Source organism: Sitophilus oryzae, unplaced genomic scaffold (assembly GCF_002938485.1).
Source record: "Sitophilus oryzae breed Bouriz unplaced genomic scaffold, Soryzae_2.0 scaffold_471_pilon_pilon, whole genome shotgun sequence".
NCBI lineage: Eukaryota > Metazoa > Arthropoda > Insecta > Coleoptera > Curculionidae > Sitophilus > Sitophilus oryzae.
The window spans coordinates 1,018,010-1,042,460 of record NW_022147053.1 but is presented as its reverse complement, the minus strand read 5'-3'; the positions used below and the strand labels follow the sequence as shown (position 1 = coordinate 1,042,460).

The 24,451-nt window shown below is 34.1% G+C and overlaps 2 long non-coding RNA genes across 2 annotated transcripts; both read left to right on the top strand.

The window, feature by feature from the left end:
* Positions 1 to 13,832: 13,832 nt before the first annotated feature.
* LOC115886204 lies at positions 13,833 to 14,098 on the top strand. The gene is made up of 3 exons (XR_004050858.1): positions 13,833 to 13,920; positions 13,976 to 14,007; positions 14,064 to 14,098. It is a non-coding gene; the product is annotated as an uncharacterized LOC115886204 (long non-coding RNA).
* Positions 14,093 to 14,744, top strand: LOC115886203. Its single transcript, XR_004050857.1, has 3 exons — positions 14,093 to 14,139; positions 14,213 to 14,279; positions 14,492 to 14,744. It is a non-coding gene; the product is annotated as an uncharacterized LOC115886203 (long non-coding RNA).
* The last annotated feature ends 9,707 nt before the right edge of the window (positions 14,745 to 24,451 follow it).

Below are 24,451 nucleotides of genomic sequence, written 5' to 3'. Positions count from 1 at the left end.
CGCTGTCACTTCCCCTCTTTAATTGACATCTGTTTGTTTTGTTTTTTTTCGTTTGTGTTGTTATCTAGTTAAAATTTATTATTATCTGAATTATTCTAAACACTAATTCAAAAAGGCTTGTTGTATATTGTCATAGTCATTCTAAGAAAGCTAATACGCCGGGAAAAATGATTAGTTTTCATGTGTAAGTTTATACAACATAATCGTGTTTACAGATGATCCAAAACTGTTTATTTTTAGTTTTCCTAAAGGCGATTTGCAAAAATCGTGATTGTAATTGGGAATGGTCAAAAATAAGTATATGATGTGGCCATTTAAAGAGGATGTTTTTATTACGTGTGGAGGAAGAAGATACTTCGAATCAATGTTCGTGCTTCTGTAAAACAGTGCACTCTTATAGTGTCCATGAAAGCACAAGTTCAAGTGTACCAGAAATATGTCAAATAAGATTGGTCCTTACTTGACAAGAAGATTATTTGGAGGAAAAGAAAACATAAGATAGGGTATTTTAATCGAACAGCGAAAATTTAACATTTTTATTGTAAAGTTAGTTGTAGCAAAGAATATTATAGTTTTAAGAACTCTCGTGTGGAAGCTTTAGTGATTTGACACACGGTGGCGCTTTTGAACATAATCGAAGCCTGAAAATGCTAATATTTTAAATTTTGAGGACTACGCGCGGCAATAGTTCGTACGGTGTTGCCAAAACATATTTTATTTCTCGATATTTAAAGAAATATGTATTGATTATATATTTCGTATTCGTTAGTACATGAGGCATCCTAAGGCTATAAAAACGTAGCTATGAAAATAAAATTTTAGATTTTTAATTTTTTGTACCTTCTAATAAAAATTACTTCTATTCCGATAAAAATTAACTAGTATGATTATGTGTTATCTGTGCTAGTATTAGGAAACTGGAGTGAATACGGAGAATATTAATTCGTTCTCTAAGATGAGCACTACTAAGTATTTTTTTTAAATTCGACCCATAAGGGGGTGTAATTCGATAAAGGGGTGTAATTATACAAAAAAAATCTGTACCTACTAGGAGTATGAACTTTTGTACAGATGTGGCGCATTTGAACATTGATAAGCGATTTTTGGAAATGTATAGCCTAAGGGTAGTGAAACTGAGGGGTGAAATTTTATACAAAAAATGTTAGTTCTAGGTTCTATGAAATTTTGTACAGAGTTTCCTTGAAAGTGACGAAAGTGAGTACCTAGAAGCTAATTTTTGACATACATCCCCTAGAAATAAGGGATGAAAATTTGTACAAAAGTTTGTTACAATCGGTTTTAGAAGTATGAAATTCTGCACAGACATTCCTTATGTAACGTAATTTAGCACTAAGTAACACTTTTTGGAAATTCGCCCTCTAAGGGTGTGAAATGAGGGGTGAACGTTCTGAAACAATTCTGTTGAAGGAATATGAAAATTTGCACAGAGGTTCCTTATCTAGCGTAATTGAATAATTAGAGTGATTTTTGGAATTCATTCCTTAAGGGGGTAAAACTAGGGGTGAAAATTTGTATAATATTTTATGTAAAATCCGTTCTAGGACTAGAAGTATGAAATTCTGTTCAGAGGTCCCTTAAATGATGAAAGTGAGTACCTAGAAGCGAATTTTAGGCATGCATCCCCTAAAAAACAAGGGATGAAACTTTGTACAAAAATTTGTTAAAATCGGTTTTAGAGTATGAATTTTGTAGACGTTCCTTATGTAACGTAATTTAGCACTAAGAAGCAATTTTTGGAAATTCACCCTCTAAGGGTGTGAAATGAGGGGTTGAACGTTCTGGAACAATAAATTCTGTTCAAGGAATATGAGAATTTGCACAGAGGTTTATTATGTAGCGTAATTGAATAATTAAAGCGATTTTTGGAATTTATTCCTTAAGGGAATAAAACTAAGGGTAAAAATTTGTATAATTTTTATGTAAAATCCGTTCTAGGACTAGGAGTATGCAATTTTGTACAGAGGTCCCTTAAGTGATGAAAGTGAATACCCAGAAGAAAATTTTGGACATGCACCCCCTAAAAAATAAGCACTCCCTATAAAACAATTAAAATAAAAAATTTTGTCTAAAAAGTAAAAAAAAAGTTGGGGTGGACCACTCTTATCACCTTAGGGGTATAAAAAATAGATAACAACCTAGGAATAGGTTGTGACCAAACCAAACCAGACCTACTGAATATACATATAAAATTTTATCAAAATCGGTCTAGCCGTTTCGGAGATGGTAACAAAAAATAAAAAAAACAACCCCTATTAAAAAATAGGGGATGATGATGGAACGGTGAAAATTTAGGGTTATTTGTATTTTTTAATGCCAACTAAAAAAATAAAAACATTTATTTCTTTTCAAAAAATAAAAAGTGGGGGTGGGCTACCCTCTCGGCTACCCTTACCACATAAGGGTATAAAAAATAGGTAACAACCTATTCTTAGACGTACTGAATATACATATAAAATTTTATCAAAATCGGTCTAGCCGTTTCGGAGATGGTAACAAAAAATAAAAAAAACAACCCCTATTAAAAAATAGGGGATGATGGTAGAACGGTGAAAATTTAGAGTTGTTTGTATTTTTTAAGGCCAAATAAAAAAAATATTTTTTTTTTCCAAAAATAAAAAAATGAGGATGGGCTACCCTCTCGGCTACCCTTATCACTTAAGGGTATAAGAATAGATAACAGCCTATTCTTAGACGTACTGAATATACATATAAAATTTTATCAAAATCGGTCAAGCCGTTTCGGAGATGGTAACAAAAAATAAAAAACCCCTATAATATTATATTAAAATAAAACAACCCCTATTAAAAAACAGGGGATGATGGTAGAACGGTGAAAATTTAGGGTTGTTTGTATTTTTTAATGCCAAATAAAAAATTTTAAATATTTTTTTTTTCAAAAAATAAATAAAATGGAGTTGGGCTACCCTTATCACTTAAGGGTATAAAAATAGATAACAACGTATTCTCAGACCAACTGAATATACATATAAAATTTCATCAAAATCGATCAAGCCGTTTCGGAGATGGTAACAAAAAATTTAAAAAAATCATCCCCTATTAAAAAATAGGGGATGATGGTAGAACGGTGAAAATTTAGGGTTGTTTATATTTTTTAATGCCAAATAAAAAAAATTAAAATATTTTTTTTTCAAAAAATAAAAAAAATGGGGGTGGACTACCCTTATCACTTAAGGGTATAAAAAATATATAACAACCTATTTTCAGACCTACTCAATATACATATAAAATTTCATCAAAATCGGCCAAGCCGTTTCGGAGATGGCAACAAAAAAAATAAAAAAACAACCCCTATTAAAAATAGGGGATGATAGCAGAACGGTGAAAATTGAGGGTTGTTTGTATTTCTTAATGCCAAATAAAAAAATAAAAACATTCTTTTCTTTTCAAAAACTAAAAAAAAATGAGGTTTGGTTTGGTAGATAGATAACAACCTATTCTTAGGCGTACTGAATATACATATAAAATTTTATCAAAATCGGTTAAGCCGTTTCGGAGATGGAACAAAAAATTAAAAAAACAACCCCTATTAAAAAATAGGGGATGAAGGTAGAACGGTGGAAATTTAGTGTTGTTTGTATTTTTTAATGCCAACTAAAAAAATAAAAACATTTATTTCTTTTCAAAAAATAAAAAGTGGGGGTGGGCTACCCTCTCGGCTACCCTTACCACATAAGGGTATAAAAAATAGGTAACAACCTATTCTTAGACGTACTGAATATACATATAAAATTTTATCAAAATCGGTCTAGCCGTTTCGGAGATGGTAACAAAAAATAAAAAAACAACCCCTATTAAAAAATAGGGGATGATGGTAGAACGGTGAAAATTTAGAGTTGTTTGTATTTTTTAAGGCCAAATAAAAAAAATATTTTTTTTTTCCAAAAATAAAAAAATGAGGATGGGCTACCCTCTCGGCTACCCTTATCACTTAAGGGTATAAGAATAGATAACAGCCTATTCTTAAGGTGCGTATTCATTATCCGCACGAACGAACGAACGCACGAATGTTCGCTAGTGGTATGGACGGGGACCGCACGATAGAACCGCACGAGAAGACCGCACGCATTTCTTCATTCGCGCGCCAGTTCAAATCGTCAAGATATTGTTATAAACCTGTTTTTTTTTGTTTATATACCGTCATTGAATTATCGCTAAGCAAGTTACTATGGAGCAGTGCATAAGGAGTCGGGCTAGGGAAGCGAGAGACCGGAGTTCGAATCTCGGCCGGAACATCACTTTTTTATTTTTTTAAATACTGTTGTATTCTATAGTTTATTTTTGTAGTATAAGAAAAGAACTATTTATTCTGTTATTTTTTAATCTCCGTTATTAATATAAATTGATTGTTAGTACAATACCTCATTTAATATAAAATAATATTCTACTTTTTGAAATGTATCGGGCCCTAATTGTACCTAAAAGTAATATATTTTAGTGATATACCATATTGTAAACTATTTAATATTTCAGTCGCTTAAAAAGTTAATTTGCATTGAATAATTGCCTACCATTAAAGGAAATTTGAGCTATATAACCCTTGATGGGCATATTCTGGGTATGCAAATACTTCCTTTAAATTTTGGGTGTGGTTCAACCGATTTATTCTCAAAACCAGAAACATCTACATATAAAAAGAAGCACAGGTCACTAATTATAATAAACTTCACACTTGGTATTACTTCCACTAATTATAATAAACTTCACCCTTGGAATTACTTCTATCACAATTACAATACGTTCATCTGCATTGGCATTTTCTACTTTTCGATGGGAAACAATAAACTTCCCAACATTTTTTAAATGATGTAAGAATTCCTCTTGTGGTTACTTTTCCATAGATATCCTCATCTCTGTCCTCATGTGAATTCAGAGGCAATAAAAATGAAAATTATTTACCATAAACATCGCAAACTAATAAACAATTTTATACCGAATATAGAAATAAATTTAGTATTTTACCTATTATCGTCCAAATCCATGTTAATAGATAATTATTATTTTTAAATATATTTTTGGAACTGCTGGTTTTAGTAATTATTAAATTAAACGAACTAAAAAGTCTTAAAAATAAACAATTCTTAACCATAACCTCAAAAATGCAGATCTCTTGTCAACTTTCTTTATTTTTTATTTATTCATTATTTTCCTAGTGACGTCACAGGTGGTATGCGCGAACTGAACGAAATTGGAGCAGCTATCGATCATACCTCGTATTCTTTGTACCATGACGTCTAAACGCCTTTGATGTACCGACTCGAAGCTGATGGTCGAGCGCACGAACGAACGAACGGCCGCATGCGTTCGGTCCCCGTCTAAATATACCGCACTTTCATTCGTTGGTTCGTTCGTTCGTTCGGATAATGAATACGCACCTTAAATCTGAAAGCGCACGCAAGCGAACGCCTTTGATGTATCGACTCGAAGCGGATGGTCGAGCGCACGACCGAACGAACGGCCGCATGCGTTCGGTCCCCGTCTAAATATACCGCACTTTCATTCGTTCGTTCGTTCGTTCGTTCGGATAATGAATACGCACCTTTAAGGTGCGTATTCATTATCCGCACGAACGAACGAATGTTCGCTAGTGGTATGGACGGGGACCGCACGATAGAACCGCACGAGAAGACCGCACGCATTTCTTCATTCGCGCGCCAGTTCAAATCGTCAAGATATTGTTATAAACCTGTTTTTTTTTGTTTATATACCGTCATTGAATTATCGCTAAGCAAGTTACTATGGAGCAGTGCATAAGGAGTCGGGCTAGGAAGCGAGAGACCGTAGTTCGAATCTCGGCCGGAACATCACTTTTATTTTTTTTTTTTAAATACTGTTGTATTCTATAGTTTATTTTTGTAGTATAAGAAAAAGAACTATTTATTCTGTTATTTTTTAATCTCCGTTATTAATATAAATTGATTGTTAGTACAATACCTCATTTAATATAAAATAATATTCTACTTTTTTTTGAAATGTATCGGGCCCTAATTGTACCTAAAAAGTAATATATTTTTAGTGATATACCATATTGTAAACTATTTAATATTTCAGTCGCTTAAAAAGTTAATTTGCATTGAATAATTGCCTACCATTAAAGGAAATTTGAGCTATATAACCCTTGATGGGCATATTCTGGGTATGCAAATACTACTAAAATTTTGGGTGTGGTTCAACCGATTTATTCTCAAAACCAGAAACATCTACATATAAAAGAAGCACAGGTCACTAATTATAATAAACTTCACCCTTGGTATTACTTCCACTAATTATAATAAACTTCACCCTTGGAATTGCTTCTATCCTGAATTACAATACGTTCATCCGCATTGGCATTTTCTACTTTTCGATGGGAAACAATAAACTTCCCAACATTTTTTAAATGATGTAACAATTCCTCTTGTGGTTACTTTTCCCATAGATATCCTCATCTCTGTCCTCATGTGAATTCAGAGGCAATAAAAATGAAAAATTATTTACCATAAACATCGCAAACTAAAAACCTAATAAACAATTTTATACCGAATATAGAAATAAATTTAGTATTTTTACCTATTATCGTCCAAATCCATGTTAATAGATAAATATTATTTTTAAATATATTTTTGGAACTGCTGGTTTTAGTAATTATTAAATTAAACGAACTAAAAAGTCTTAAAAATAAACAATTCTTAACCATAACCTCAAAAATGCAGATCTCCTGTCAACTTTCTTTATTTTTTATTTATTCATTATTTTCCTAGTGACGTCACAGGTGGTATGCGCGAACTGAACGAAATTGGAGCCGCTATCGATCATACCTTGTATTCTTTGTCCCATGACGTCTAAACGCCTTTGATGTACCGACTCGAAGCGGATGGTCGAGCGCACGAACGAACGAACGGCCGCACGCGTTCGGTCCCCGTCTAAATATACCGCACTTTCATTCGTTCGTTCGTTCGTTCGGATAATGAATACGCACCTTAAATCTGAAAGCGCACGCAGGCGAACGCCTTTGATGTACGGACTCGAAGCGGATGGTCGAGCGCACGACCGAACGAACGGCCGCATGCGTTCGGTCCCCGTCTAAATATACCGCACTTTCATTCGTTCGTTCGTTCGTTCGTTCGTTCGTTCGTGCGGATAATGAATACGCACCTTTAGACGTACTGAATATACATATAAAATTTTATCAAAATCGGTCAAGCCGTTTCGGAGATGGTAACAAAAAATTAAAAAAACAACCCCTATTAAAAAACAGGGGATGATGGTAGAACGGTGAAAATTTAGGGTTGTTTGTATTTTTTAATGCCAAATAAAAAATTTTAAATATTTTTTTTTCAAAAAATAAAAAAAATGGAGTTGGGCTACCCTTATCACTTAAGGGTATAAAAATAGATAACAACGTATTCTCAGACCAACTGAATATACATATAAAATTTCATCAAAATCGATCAAGCCGTTTCGGAGATGGTAACAAAAATTTAAAAAACATCCCCTATTAAAAAATAGGGATGATGGTAAACTGGTGAAAATTTAGGGTTGTTTATATTTTTAATGCCAAATAAAAAATTAAAATATTTTTTTCAAAAATAAAAAAAATGGGGGTGGACTACCCTTATCACTTAAGGGTATAAAAAATATATAACAACCTATTTTCAGACCTACTCAATATACATATAAAATTTCATCAAAATCGGCCAAGCCGTTTCGGAGATGGCAACAAAAAAAATAAAAAAACAACCCCTATTAAAAATAGGGGATGATAGCAGAACGGTGAAAATTGAGGGTTGTTTGTATTTCTTAATGCCAAATAAAAAAATAAAAACATTCTTTTCTTTTCAAAAACTAAAAAAAAATGGGGTTTGGTTTGGTAGATAGATAACAACCTATTCTTAGGCGTAGGTACTGAATATACATATAAAATTTTATCAAAATCGGTTAAGCCGTTTCGGAGATGGAACAAAAAATTAAAAAAACAACCCCTATTAAAAAATAGGGGATGAAGGTAGAACGGTGGAAATTTAGTGTTGTTTGTATTTTTTAATGCCAAATAAAAAAAATAAAAATATTTTTTTTTCACAAAATAAAAAATGGGGGTGGACTACCCTTATCACTTAAGGGTATAAAAAATATATAACTACCTATTCTCAGACCTACTGAATATACATATAAAATTTCAACAAAATCGGTGAAGCCGTTTCGGTGGAGTACGGTAACCAAAACTGTAACACGGGAATTATATAAGATAATATTACATGTAAACCCATGTAAACTGAGGAGTGCGGAGAACGGAAAGACTAATTATAGCAATAGATAAAATTTAAAACTATAATTTAGAACTATTCAAGAAAGTACACACAAAACAAGGCAACGCCACACGTCTATTCGTTCAATTCCGAGCAAAATAGCGAGGCCCCACGAAGTTGGGGCCTCGCTCGCCAAAGCGAGGCCCCATCGACAGGTCAGATTTTGATGCGAGACGAGACTTCTAGGTTGTAGGTAGTTGTAGTTTTGTGCTAAATATTTCTAACATTAGCAACAGCAGTGTTCAGAGTGTCAAGAGGAGGAGAATTCAGTTAATTAGATTTATGCACAGTTACAGGTATGAAGGCTCTTTCAAACATAGTATCAAGTTCTATTGTCAACATTTTTAGTATTCCTACAACTGTAAAAATAAGGAACATTGGACTGAAAAAATGGCAAGATTTATATAGGAAGAAAAGGTATTATGCCAATAAGAAAATTAAATCTGTAGGCTGAAGTTTCTTATTTAAAACTGTTATGGGGCATATATTAATTTGTATTTGTACCACAAATCACTGAGAAAAATCATCTAATATTCATAATTGTTAACGAGATGATATTTAAAGAGTGTTAAAAATGAAACTATTAGTCATGAAGCTTACAATGTTACTTTGTTTCAATATTACACTTTTATTCTTGTAAAATCTATGATGAAGTTCAAAAGCATTTTGCAATGGCCTTAAATTGTGAGCCAGGATTTATAGCAAAGGTATTTGATGCAATGAAACTTAATCAGTTCCTTCCAGTATGTATTTTAGTAAGGAGATTGTCAATCCCATGTTTTTAAATAGATAAAATACAGGCCAAAGTTGACAATATTACAGTTGAGAAGAAACTATTTTATCTTAAAAAATTTCTTGAAATTCTGAGATCATATAATCTAATTTTCTTAATAATAAATTAAGGTATATGTATGTTACATACAGAATTTTGTTATGGACAAATAAGGATCGACAAGCTTCTTTTTGTGCAAAAATAAATGATTTTTTCTAGTATTACGACAAGCCATAATGTGTTTTACAAACTTACCGGTAACAGTTTTTTTTTATACTAAAATATTTAGGAATAATTTGGGTTGTTTATCAATATATTAATGACTTGAATTTTGACAAATTGAATTTGTATCAAAATAATTTTACGAAATATAAAATTGATGTTCTATTACAAGATTGAGTTTTTATTGTCGACAAAAACCAGGATAAATACTGTCAAGACTTAAATATAGGCCAACTTGGGTTTATATCAAATTGGGAAAATCATGTAAATATAATTCTAGTAAACCAATTTGATGTAGATTCAAGGGAATCGTTCGTGTATACGTCGACCTGAATATGTTCTTATAATAAACATTGTTAATTAAACAATTAGAATCAGGTCGATGTAAGCGTGATATTTCAGGGCTAGCTCGTACTAAATATCGGTGCTGGAAATATACAAAGGAGATTTTTGAGCACATACCCGCCGATAATTGGGACGAGCGGAAAAATATAAGATAGTGTGCTGAAGACAGGGGAGTAGGTTAGTCCATCGATGTGAGTCGTATTATACAGTTAGTAATTCGCGTCATCAGTCCGTTAGCAGAAGACAGCGCAGACTGAAGATGTTCCTGTAAGTACTTAGTTAACTAAACCATTAAGTCTTGGCATTCCCCAAACTTGTATTATACTGTGAACTCTATGTTAAATAAATGTGTATTTTTGTTCAATATTGGTTGTTTGATTGAGAGAGAGAACCTGGTATAGCGACCATAGCAAACAACCCCAGCTAAATACATACTAATAATAATACCCTTAATAAAATCAATGATGTTTTATGTATTATGAAAATATTTGTTAGAGGACATGTTATGTAACAGTTTTTGAAACACAATTTGAAGGGACAGATAAAAACAGAAACAAAAACATATTTTTTCTAGGTTTATATTAAAAATACAAGGTAGGTAATCATCAAAAATAATTATGAACCAAATGTTTTTTTATGAATATACAACTTGAACAAAAAGTTGTTTAGAACAATTTACCAAATTTACCAAAAATTTTTAAATTGAAGCAACGTAATTCTGTACAAGTAAACATAAAATATTGTAAATACTTATTTAATATCATTTCGAAATTTTAACGACGAAAAGGTCATCTGTCCGTAGCGTCTTTTGTCAGAATATTCGTATATTTAATTGTATTATATACATATTGTACAGTTTTTGAAACTGATAATTAAATAAATCATATTAATGTTAACTAACCATAATAAATGATGGAATTTCACTAAATTTAAATTGCCCCCCGTATGGTTGAAAACAGCAAATTGATATTTGATTACTTATAGATTACCACCTATATACAAAATGACACGAAGACCTGGAATATGGCGCCCAACTTGATTAGACCTTCTGCGCATGTTGAGGCCATGTTGAGGCTCAAGTCCCGTTTTCAGAACTGCGTCGTGTCGCGGGCGACACAGTTTGACATTTCAAACAACCAATGAGAACTGTACTAAATTTAAAATTGACAGCTGTTTGAATTTTGTACAAATCTCATTGGTCCTCTTGACGTGTCGCTGTTCTGAGAACGGGGCTTAAGTCCCGTTCTCAGAACTGCGACTGTTGCCAGCGACACTTGCTTTGCCAGCGTCTAAAATTGCTATTAATCTACTAACTTGATATTTTTAAGAAACTATGATACAAACATTATAATCAAAGTAGGTGTCAATCAGTGGCGCTGTCGACACGACGCAGTTCTGAGAACGGGGCTTTAAGCCCGTTCTCAGAACTGCGACTGTCGCCAGCGACACGACAAAAGAACCAATCAGATTTGTACAAAATTCAAACAGCTGTCAATTTTAAATTTAGTACAGCTCCCATTGGTCGTGTCGACAGCGACACTGATTGACATTTCACACAACCAATAGGAGCTGTACTAAATTGACTTGTTGAAACAACACAAATCATTAGACTTTTGTCGTGTCGCTGGCGACAGTCGCAGTTCTGAGAACGGGGCTTCATTCTCTATCCCTTCTATTTCTCTGATCAAAACAGAATTTATTCTTGAGATTTCATTGATGAGTAAAAGCTGGTAAAAGCCAGAGATATAGAAGTAGGTGGTTAGAGGCATAGATAAAATATTTTTTTAATAATAAATTTTAAAAATGTGTTCATGCAATAAAACTAATAAATTATTATAAATACATAATTTATGCTACAAAATATTTGACAAACACTATTAAAAAATGTGTTTTTTTTTTTTTTTTTTTTTTTTTTTTTAATATAATTAAAAGATATTATAAGGTACGTATTATCATTATAATATATATTGATTGATAAACTAAAATGTTAATGGATCTATTATATAAGATGTTTTGTTATTTAGATAATATTAATTACAAAAGAAAAGTAGATACATGTGAACAACTAATTTTTATATTGAATATCAGTAGAAATACATTAATAATATAATTAATATAATGTATAATGAAAAAGCACAAAATTCATCTTTTCTGTTAGCATGGAGCTTTCAGACCAGTTATACCATAATAAACAACGATAGGTTTGGTTACCTATGCCGTAAAATATATTCGGTAATTTTAATTAGAAATATTAGCACAGAAACAAAAAAAACAATGTTCTGTAGTTTTAAAATTCTATAACAACAGAGCGGCGTTGCCAGATTAAAAATTAATCATAACGGTTGATGTAAAAACGACGAAATTTACAAATATTTCTTGTAATCTTTGACTTGAATCTTATTAAGTACTAAATAAAATTATAAATATTGTTTTTTTTATCTAAAATAATTTATTAGCTCTAATTATATTATTATTTTCTTAAGATTTCCCCAAAGTATACGTATACAAAATTAAAAATAAACAAAGGCTTTGACAAATCTCCGGTAGACTTGGCAACATAACAAACAATAACAATAGGATGTTGGCATTCGCATAAAATGTAAACAGTTCCCCTGTGACCATAGAGAAAGTTAATAGTTTAGAGAGTGGTGAATCGCGTGGTAAAATGTTGGGAGATTGCGCTTTTAGCGCCCTCTGCTTGGCTACAGGTACGAACTATGAAAGAGCGGGAGATTTAAATTATTATTATACTTATTATTTTTAAGGCAATTAAAACTAAGAGTGCCCTTAACCAAAAACAGTGATATAAATGGAGATACCTACTCAAATTTTTTATTATCATGATACTAAAGGATATAAATACAGCATTTATAATCCTTTACACCTTTTTATTCAAAGTCTTACACGCTAATATAAATTTGACTATTTCCATTTATTTCACTATTTTGGTTAAGGGCACTCTTAATTTTAATTTTCCTTTTTATGGGAAAACATTAAATGGGAAGGAGTGAATGGGAATGGAAAGAATGACCAATTATTGTATTTTAATATTAATTTATAATACCCCTATTCTACTAAATATCTAGCTACATTGTACTTACAGTTAAATAGCTACATTGTACTAGTTATATACATATTTACAGTTTAATGATGGCTATTATTTCTTTTTCATCGTGCTATCAATTGATTCGCTCCGACTTGAGTACTATACCTCGAGATGGCTCCTGGAATTATTTACCTTTACAGGCCTAGAATATGAAGATTCACAGTAGAATTTTTGGTTTTACTGCCTATTAGAAACAAACCTACCCCCCCTACATCAAGGGACATACAATTATGCCTTGTTCTCGGCCATGATATTCCTTCCATTCTATATTCTATATCCAACATCCAACTTAGCAGACCTTCTGGTTCACAACAGGGCCTAGACTGGTCGGATGATATTTTAACAGAATAGCCCTTGATATCTCTTTCACACTTTCATTTAATAATTAAATAGGAGGGCTGGATGGTATAATTTCTAGAAAGAATAGCCAGTGAAATAAAAACTTAGGCATGGACATTACCTTTCTTACCTTTGTCTGCTATTTTTTAATAAAAAACAACTGTTTAGTTTGCAGAAAAATAAAATTAACAATCAAAAATTTCTTAAAAAATGATCAAGCCTTGTACTACGCCGCGTGCGGGAGAACCACATCTGTCCTAATGAGCATCTGTCCGAGGTGGCGGTATTCGTCCTACGGGGTATTTGTCCTACCAACCGAACGTCACTTCGGGCATGTTCGGTAGTCCTAAAAATTCCTGTTTCAGGAATTTTGTCCTGGCTAACGTACTAAATCTGTCAACGTCGCATACTTTTCAATCTTGTTTTGTTTTGGAATTTGACAAGATTAACCTCAGAAAAAGTTTAAAATTATAATTTTTATGAACATTGACGAATAATGTTATGAATAATGTAATAGAACCTGATATAAAATAATCCGGAAATATTTACAAATAAAGCATAAACAAAATGAAAGTGATAGCAACACGATTACCTTTGATAATGTGTTTTTTATACATATAAGAATACGTCTACATGGGTTGAAATCTCAGGTGTGTATTTAGATAATATGTATTCAAACAAAAGCTGTAAAACGATTAACAATTTAGAAAATATTAAAGCTATCCACAAATTCCTGAAAATAAATTAGCCGTGATTTGCGGAAAAAATGTTCTTAATTATTTTTTCCCGCATGATGTCCTTTCAGGTTCCAGGTATGTGATATTGTTTTAATTGCAAGATCGTAGCTTACAAAAATTCATTCTTCAGGAAACAGCACGGGCATGTATTAGGCATAATAAGTAATTATAAAATATGAGCAAAAAATGAGATGGTTTAAAAGAGTGAAAATTTTAAGGTTAAGAAATCTGAAACTCAAAGGAAAACTGATTAAAACTGATAAATAAGTACCGTTAAACTGGAAAAGCAAACTAGTAAGTATTTTATTATGAATCTATTCACTATAACATTGGTATTTTTATGAAATGTATTTCTTTTGAATTACAGCTATACGCATAATAGAAAAGACAATTTATCATCTTTAAAACCATAAGGCATATGATATATGAGATAGGTAGGTATGTACCATGTGGTAGGTACAATATGATCGAAAAAAAAGCAGCGTCGTGATGGCTATGAAATGAAGATCGTGTCATTTTAGCAGCAAAATTATATAGGGAATGTCAAGGATCGTCATTTCCAAGCCAACTGGACGCCGTTTTTTCGATTATATGAGACATAAGTGTCAGCCTTGCTAGACCACAGACTTTTATATTATACTTCTAGCACAAGGACATATCGGCAAGCCTTAGGTTGGTGTTTACGCGTGTAGGTGTGAATCGCTATGGTGATCTGGTCGGAGATAGAAAAATATAAAATATTTATTACATAACCACACTTAATCTGATGATTTCCTATGCATTCAATACCAAGTTCAATACATCTGATTGTAATAAGCATATTGGACATACTCTTCATATACATGAAAATCATATCAATCGTGTATCACATAGCACATTTAAGAGGACTGATCCTATAAAGCATTTATTTTGTTTTCTATTTATAACCTCGTTAAATCATTTATTTTGTAGATTTATTGAATATTAAGCTCTAGGATAAAAATACCTGCTTAGACAGAACAAGGGTATTTTTGAATACTTTATTTAGAAGATCTTGTCAGGACAATGATATAAGATTACAGAAAAATATCTGACGTAGGACAAATGTATAAAGTCTTCAGGATACCCTTGGGGAACAATTTAGAATGATGCAGCGTAAACTACAGTAAAGTCTGAACATTAAAGCATAAAGGTAAATAAATTATCCATACATGTGTGCAGCAAAGTCGTAATATAATAATTTATTGTTTGAAACAAAATCCACAACCTTCTGCCTGCCAAATACAAATAGTACACATCTTATTTTACTAAAATTATTGTACTCTTCATACACACAAAAATCGGCACCCAAGGCCTGAAATGCCAACTCTAGTATACCTATTCTATGTAATAAATATTTTTTAAGTATATTCATTTGTATTATTATCTTTCTAGATTAAAATATTTTTAATCAGTCTGAGAATCAATATGAATTTATTTTTAAAAAAAGAACGAGTACCTAAAAGCAAAAATGATTTAAGTTAGTATGTCAAAATAATAAGTTAAGGTATTTTTAGAAAACCTGTATTTTTAAATTGCAAAGCTGATAAATTTCAAATATTTTTCAAACTAAAAAAATGTATCGATCTGAATTAATTTTCAAATATAACCAGAAAAAAAAATATCTATTAAAGTTGCAGCTGTGGTTGCAATACTCTGTATTACTAAAAAACATTTTATTTAAATTACAAATTACGGTATAAAGTTATAAAAAGTACTTTATAAAAAAGATCTCCCTTGTCCAAAGAAAATAATAAAGGAAAATTCTGAAATTTACAGAAATTTCTTTTCACTATTCAATTATGTTAATGAGAGTGAAAGTAAAGACTATGGAGAGCTTATTCGTAGTAAAGTAACTAGTTAATTAGTTATTCTGTGTATAGCAAAGACTACCTGTAACGACCCCTAAAAGTAGTTAATAATAATTTAACATTAATAATTAGGTATTTCTTGCCTGAGTGCCTTGAAACAAAACCGGTAAAATAATAAGAACAAAATATGTGAGCAAAGGAATTCATAAAAACCGTAATATGTAAAGTTGATTAAAACAAATTACATATAAATATATATAAATACTGTATATAAATACTGTAAAATCAAAAAAAAAACAGCTGGAAGAGCAGCAATTTTTTTTCAATTGTATAGTACTGTATGATCGAAAAAAACGGCGTCCAGTTAGCTTGTTAATGATTATCGATGACATTCCCCATATAATTTTAAATATAAAATGACAGCAATCATTATTTCATAGCCGACCACTGTGACCATTGTGTATTATTCTTATTACTAATACTGCACCCAATCACTTTTTTGACAATAATCTATAAAAATAAAAAGGTAAACAATTTTTCATATTATAAAATAATTTATTTCATTACAGGCCATGGCACAAACCGTCATTTTACTCCGAATAGGACATGCTATTTTTTCAAACGTCACAAATATTTTAAACAATTTTTTTTTCCAAATAATATAACAAGATTTAAAAGTAATACCTTAGCTAATTATACCGTATGAAGTCGAATAAAAACGGCGTCAGCGATGGCTATGAAATGACAATCGATGACATTTCCCCATATAAATTTACATATAAATGACGATCTTCATTTCATAGCCATCGCTGAACACCCAATATAATATATCGCGAAACTATGGTTACACTCGTTGAATTTGACACTTTATATCAGTTTAATAATATATTTTCGTACTTTTATTGCTTATGCGTAAAAGTGCTTTATTTTATGCCTAGGCATTAAAATTACTTTATTTTATCAATCACGTCGCCAAAATTAATACTTTGTTGCGTTTGAAAAAAAATCATTTATTTGTAAGTTTTTATAACATATCTAATTAAATTGGGCCGAAAGGAGTCAGTTCTGAACACACATCCGTGGTTCTGAATCATTAATTTATTTTAAAGAACATAAATACCTAAAAAACAAAAAAAATTAAAGTTAGTAGATATGTCAAAATAATAAATAAATTAGATATTTTTAGAAAACCTATACATTTAATTGGAAAAACTGATGAAATTTCATATATCTTTCAAATTAGAAATTGTATCTAATTAATTTTACTCTAATTGCTAAAAACGAATATTACAAAATTAAGTTATAAAAGTGAGTTTAGTTATATTAAAGTTCACCATATTGTCAAAGAAAAAAAAATTATTGCTTTAAATTAAAAAATTATGTGCAGGTTAAACTACAAGTTAAACAATAGATAATCAAAAAGTTTTTTGATAAAATTTGCTTTTATGATGTCCAGATCATTTCTATAGAAAAAATACACTAGATAGAACATTAGATTTTTATTAAAGACGCTGATGGGTAACTAAAGCATTGACTAATAAAGCTTGTCCATTTTAATATAAGAGGTCACGACATATTCCCTTGGAATCTTTGTGAAGGTGTAAGGGGTGTATAATAAATTAATCCTTGTTTTATAATAAAAACCATAAAACATTTGTTGTGAGTTAAATAAACGCCTGCCCTCGCCTGTCATAGGCAACCAAAATACATATAAAAAAAATCTTGTAACTTTAGATGAACTTTAGTAATTATGTCAGTAAACTCTTAATTGGGCCTCTAGTCTATTATATTTAATGTGCAAATATATTATTAAATTTTAATCATAGATTAAATATTTTAATCTAAGCATTAAGTAATAAAAACTATTATTTGTGCCCATTTATCATAAGGGGTCACGAAATATACTCCTGGTAGTACACAAAACAGTGTAAGGGGTGTAAATAAAATGTATAATCATTGATTTTTATAATATAAACTATAAACATTTATTTCTTATTTGTGAGAATAAAAAAAACAAAACAATGCATAATATAAACTATTTTAGAATTAGGTATAGGCAACCAAACACACAAGAAAAATAATTTAGATAAAACCTTGTAATTATTTATTAAATATGTCAATAAAGTCTTAATTAAGTCTCTAGTCTATTTTTATTTTATATTTACATAATATAAATACCTTACACTCTTTTTCCGATACAGAAAATTTTGTTAATTGCTTCTTGAAAATGCGACAACCTGACAACGCTGTTTTTAACGTTCGGGACGCGTTCGGGTGGACGACTCTACCCGAACAACTGGTAGGACAGATGCTCATTAGGACAGATGTGGTTCTCCCCATCTGTTTCGATCCCCATCTGTTTCGATCATACAGTACTATACAATTGAAAAAAAATTGCTGCTCTTCCAGCTGTTTTTTTTTTTGATTTTACAGTATTTATATATATTTATATGTAATTTGTTTTAATCAACTTTACATATTACGGTTTTTATGAATTCCTTTGCTCACATATTTTGTTCTTATTATTTTACCGGTTTTGTCTCTCCAAGGCACTCAGGCAAAATACCTAATTATTAATGATAAATTATTATTAACTACTTTTAGGGGTCGTTACAGGTAGTCTTTACTATACACAGAATAACTAATTAACTAGTTACTTTACTACGAATAAGCTCTCCATAGTCTTTACTTTCTCTCTCATTAACATAATTGTAATAAAGTGAAAAAAGAAATTTCTGTAAATTTCAGAATTTTCCCTTTTATTATTTTCTTGACAATTTGGAATTTTTTATACTTTTTTATAACTTTATACCGTAATTTTGTAATTTTAATAAATAAAATGTTTTTTAGCAATACAGAGTATTGCAACCACAGCTGCAACTTTAAGATAGATATTTTTTTCTGGTTATATTTGAAAAATTAATTCAGATCGATACATTTTTTTAGTTTGAAAAATATTTGAAATTCTATCAGCTTTTGCACTTCCCCTAGGAGATGCAAGACCTTGTCGTTGGTGGGGAAGCTCCTTGTCAGGTGCTGGCGGAATCTCTTCTAGCACTTTGGCTCGGTCCAAGAAGCATCTCACTCACTCATTGTCTTGTCTCTGGCTGTAGTGGCCAGGGAATTGCACCAAGACATTTAAACCAGGCACCTTCTACTGTCTGTGGTCATGTCTCGCGGGTAGAGGGTGTGGGGGTCTTGGCCTAACCGCCTGGACCAAGAGGAGCAACCTCACCAAAAACCTAAATCCTACGATGGCAGGGCCAGGTCAAAGGGATGCGTGGCTAGATAGATGACTAGCCATTACTGGTCTCAACCTTGGGGCATCGAGGGGCACCCCATTGTATTTACCCCTACATGCGGGGCTCTGTAGAAGTGGACTGACTATCCTTAGCGACTCTTGGGAACACTATGAGATCAAACTATCATAAAAACACCACCGGTGAAGATGTGGGGAAACTCCCTAGTAACACTGGGAACAGTAACGATGAAAGTTCCAAGGGACCTATCCCAAAGGGAACTACAGGAGGGGCGGCTGACACTTGCGCGAGGCCAGCCTCCACAAGTGGTACACAAGCTATCACCTCTTCTAGTAAGGTTCGGGAGTCCACCTCTAGACCTAACAAGCGACACCAGTTACCGTTCCGTCTACCAGGCTTGGGTCAACCAGGCGGGTTAGACGATCCGCTGATAGTAGGTCTTAGCGGAGCAAAAGTACGGAGATACCTCCGGCTGCTCCACGAAGGACTTGCTTCGGAGGAAGCAAAAGCCAAAACTCTCCTTGAGAAAGGAACCAAGAAACAACCTGGCGCATCTCCACCAAAGGGCAAGATAGGGAGAACCTCTCACCTCTGCTAGGAGAGAAAAAAGCCAGGATGGAAAGCCGTCCCACACCGAGAGGCAAGCAGGGACGTATTACTAGCTATGCCGCTATTGCTGGACAAGTGAAAATTGCGGTGCTTCCAAAGGAATATCCTGAGGTTGTACTGACTACCGACCAACAAACGGCTCTAGAAGAGGCGATACTGGACGAAGTAGTAGCGAGCGGATTGCGACGCAACGATCCACAAAGTGTGGGTCAGCTGCGTTTGCGGGGATACACTTTAGGGTGGGCATGATCCTCATAGATTGTGCATCTGAAAAATCGTCGGATTGGTTGGTGGAAACGGCACCAAAGCTTAAAAATTGGCAGGGGCCGGGACTGGTTGCAATGAGAGGAGAAAACATCCCTAAAGGGACAGCCATCACAGTCTTTCTGCCCAGAAGCAAGGGGAAAGACACCACCTACCTGCTAGACCTTATCCAAGCTCAGAACGAGAATGTGAGTACATCGAGCTGGCGAGTCCTCAACTCGAAGGAGTAGGGCCATGGTCAGGTCCACACAATAGGAATTGACCTCAAATCCAAGGAGGCAATAATGAGAGAAAGAAGGATATAACCTCTATTATAGATTCAGGACGGTACCGGTATCAGGTCCAAAGAGAGAACAAATAAGAGGGGAGAAAATGGAGACAAATACTTCAGCCTCCAACTCACAAGTACCTCAACCGGAGACAAGCTCCTCGACTGCCAGAAGGACACGGTTGGCGTAACTCCAGCCGTGAAAGAGGTGTATATCCTCAGGAGGTTGATGACCACTCCACGGAGGACATCTGTTGCCAGGGGGGATAAAATACCCTGTCCCTCCTACAACAAGAAGACCTTACCTACCCCAGAAACCTGATGCATGGGATATCCCAAATAAACCTGCACCATGCAAAGGGGTCTTCTGCCACAATCACAAGACTCTTTGAGAAAACCAATATGTAATGGTATTAGCCCAGGAACCCTGGGTGTACCAGGGACAAATTAAAGGGTTGTCTGGAAAAAATTCCAGTGTAATATATGATAACAGGCAGGAACTTCCCCGAGCCTGTATTCTTATAAGAAACAACATTAACTACATATGTGTTTCAGAATTTACAACCTGGGATCTTGTTCCAATCATGGTTCAACTTAATATCGAGGGTTGTAGCAAAAATATCGTGATTGCCTCTGCATACTTTCGGGTGATGGGCAGACACCGCCTCCGGAGGTAGAGGGGCTCTTGCGATTCTGCAGCCAACGGCGACTACCTCTGCTATTGGGATGTGACTCCAATACGCACAATGAGGTATGGGGAGCACTAATACTAACACTAGAGGTGAGTGTTTACTAGAATTCCTCTTAGTATACAATCTTGAAGTTCTCAATATAGGGAACACCCCACGTTTGTGACAAAAACGCGGGCAGTGTTAGATTTAACAATCAGGAGTGCTAGTGTAACTAGTTACGTGAAAGATTGGAGGGTCTCAACAGAACCTTCCCTATCAGATCACAGAATCATCGAGTTCAAATTAAGAATCATACTCCAAACTGAAATTCGAAGGAATCCAAGAAGAACAGATTGGGATCTATACCACGCCAATCTCGTAGACAACCTGGACCAAATAGATGCAGGTAGGGCTAGGAACCACCTGTATCTAGAATGGTACGCAAAGGAAGTCAGTGGTGCAATATTGGATGCATATGAATCTAGTTGCCCCACAAGTAAGGGCATACAAAAAGTAACAACAAGCCCTGGTGGAACAAAAAGCTGGCCAATCTTAGATCGGAGGTCCGACGACTCTTCAACAGAGCCAAACCCAGCGGCGAATGGCAGCTCTACGCCGTGAAATTAACTGAGTATAATAAGGGGATTAGAAGGGCAAAGCGGTCTGACTTCAGATGCTTTTGCGAAAACATCACTTCAACTACTTATGCAGCTAGGCTACAGAAAGCTATGGCCAAGAGTGGGCCCATCCCTAACATGGCACTTAAGAAACCTGACGGAAGCTGCACGGAAGGAGATGAAGAAAGAGCTAACCTCCTACTTCATACACACTTCCCAGGTAGCATATCTATTGATACGCAAGTAGCTCCGACCAAACCCCACAATCCTCGCAGGGAAGACTGGGAGACAGCCAAGCTAGTAATAACAGAACAAAAACTGAAATGGAGCTATTGACACCTTTCAGCCTTATAAAACAACAGGAATAGATGGGATTTTCCTGCCCTTCTAAAGAAGGGTCAGGAAATAGCTGCACACCATCTATTAAACATTACAAGAAGCAGCTTAGCGATGGGATATATATCAACCATCTGGAGAAGAGCTAAAGTCGTCTTCATACCCAAAATAGGCAAAACTGACTAGGCTAACCCCAAATCATTTAGGCCTATTAGTCTTACATCGTTCATATTAAAAACGATGGAGAAAGTAGTGGACAACCATATTAAAGTAAATCATCTACAGGTTAAAGCACTGCACGATAGTCAGCATGCATATAGAGCGGGCAGATCCACAGAAACTGCTCTGTACCAGTTAACTGAGCTGATACAGGCAAGCCTGGATAGCAAAGAAACAGCACTCTGTGCCTTCTTGGACATTGCAGGGGCGTTTGACAATATACCTCACAAGGTGGTCAAGCGATCTCTTGAAACAAGAGGGGCGAACAGTACGATAATTCGCTGGTTTTTGGGAAATGCTCTCAACAGCAGAGGCTGAGATAGGTACCAAAACTGTAGTTGTTAAAACAATGTAAGGAACTCCACAAGGTGGGGTGACCTCCCCCCTACTGTGGAGCCTGGTAGTGGATGAACTACTGGAAAATTAACTCTGGGGAATACACTGCATAAGTGCCTGTAGTCATCATTACTGGGGAAACATGAGGCACCCTGTGTGATATTATCCAGAGGATTCCGCATCGCTGAGAGATGGTGCAGGACTGTCGGGCTGAGTATTAACTCAGATAAAACCGCAGTAGTGCCATTGACCAGAAAGCGAAGTCTGGAAAACTTGGAAAGAATCCATCTAGATGGAAAGGAAATACTGCCATCACAGGAAGTAGAATATCTGGGAATAACCCTGGATAGTAAACTTCTCTGGAACAGGCATATTAAGAACATTACCAGCAAAACTACAAAGGCTCTCATGATATGCAGAAGACTGGCAGGGAAATAGGTGGGGCTGCGCCCCTAACATTTGCGCTGGATGTATACCATGATAGTAAGACCCATGATTACTTATGGAGCAGTTGCTTGGTATACAAAACTAGAGAAACGTACAGCAAGGCAAACCCTGTGCAAAGTACAGAGACTGGCATGTATCTGCATCACAGGTGCCATGAGAACATGTCCAACAGCAGCAATGGAGGTCATTCTAGACCTAACACCACTGCATATTGTCGTCGGTAGTTATGCCAATGCGACAATGATTAGAATGGTCATTATTGGAAACAGTACTGGGAGAATTTTCAGGTCAGAGGCTTGGAACACCCTCAAAAGAAAATTCCCTTCTCCAACTCCCAGTGGATAATATACCAAGAATTTACAACTTTGAGAAACACCTCACTGTAGTATTGAGTAATAAAAGGGCAATACGTAACTAGGACGAGAAAATTCTTTTTAGAACTACAAAAGCAATTAGCAACGCTGGTTTAGACTGAAAAAGTTACCGAGTTCGTACCAAGGACGACCTTGAATGATTGACCTTGACGTTGAAGACCAAGGAATTCCAAAAAGGAATTTAGAAAGAATTGAAAAGACTGAGAAATTATTTGAGTAAAAGGAATTACGGTGTACACTTTTCCTCTGCGGTTTACCCCTCGGGTACGTCTATATTCCCTTCTACACATACCGTATCCTGCAGTGGAATGGTTAAACAAACTTATAGAAGCTTAGTGCGTACTAGTTGATTTCAAAAAGTTCCGACCGCAGCGGTGTATACGGCAGAAATCAGAAACTTTTAGCTATGTATTTAACGCCGCGTCGTCCCTGTTACAGTTTATGTTGATCGCATTGAAATAATATTTGAAATCGTGGCTTTGCCATATTTAAGTATTTCAGTTTTTTGCTAGTGCAGTTATTGAAACTATAAAACACTAAGGGCGTTTACACACACGCCGGCAAAATCGGTACCGGTGCCGGTCCTGAAATTGATTGCAATATAAATAAATTAGATCTTTCACATATGCTCCGATCCGGGTAAATAAATTAAAGGGACCGGCAAAATACAATAAGTGCATGCTTGTCGTAACGGTGCAAAGGCGGCGCCGACTCGCTTTCGATTTTGCCGGTATTGACTGCTAAGCGCTCTAAAGGGTTTGTGTGATGCTAATTTCAGAGTAGTAAAAATAAGTGAAGAAGAATCCGAACCAGACGTCGCGTCGTGTGTTGTGGCTGAAATGTTAATTAAGTTGCCGAAAAAATGTTAACACGCCGGGGAAGGCGTAATTAGGGTGTTGTTGGGTGCAATAACGTTCAATAACTCAACTTTTCCAGATATTCAACTCTCCCGAAACTAACATTTTATATCTTCATAGTTTCTCACACGCACCGATTTGATCAAAAAGAAAAATGGATTCAAACATTTCGACGAAACAAGTGAGAAAACAAAGTGCTCTTTACTTAATCAGAAAATTAAATAGATGACAGGATAAAATATAATTTGCAATATTAATGGTATACTTCTAGTGAATAAATGTTTATGAACATCTTCTAAGTACTCTAATTATGTACCTTTTAAAGAGGCCGTTATAAGCCGAAATAGTTCCAATTATGACCCTACTAGCAAAACCGGTGATTAAAACTATGCTCGTTACCCTAGTTGAACTCATCATTTTTTTACTGGAATAATAAATTATAATACAAGTTAGACCTTCTAAAGATATCAAAATATTTTCTTTTTTATTTTTATTTTTTAGAATTTTCACAACTTATGC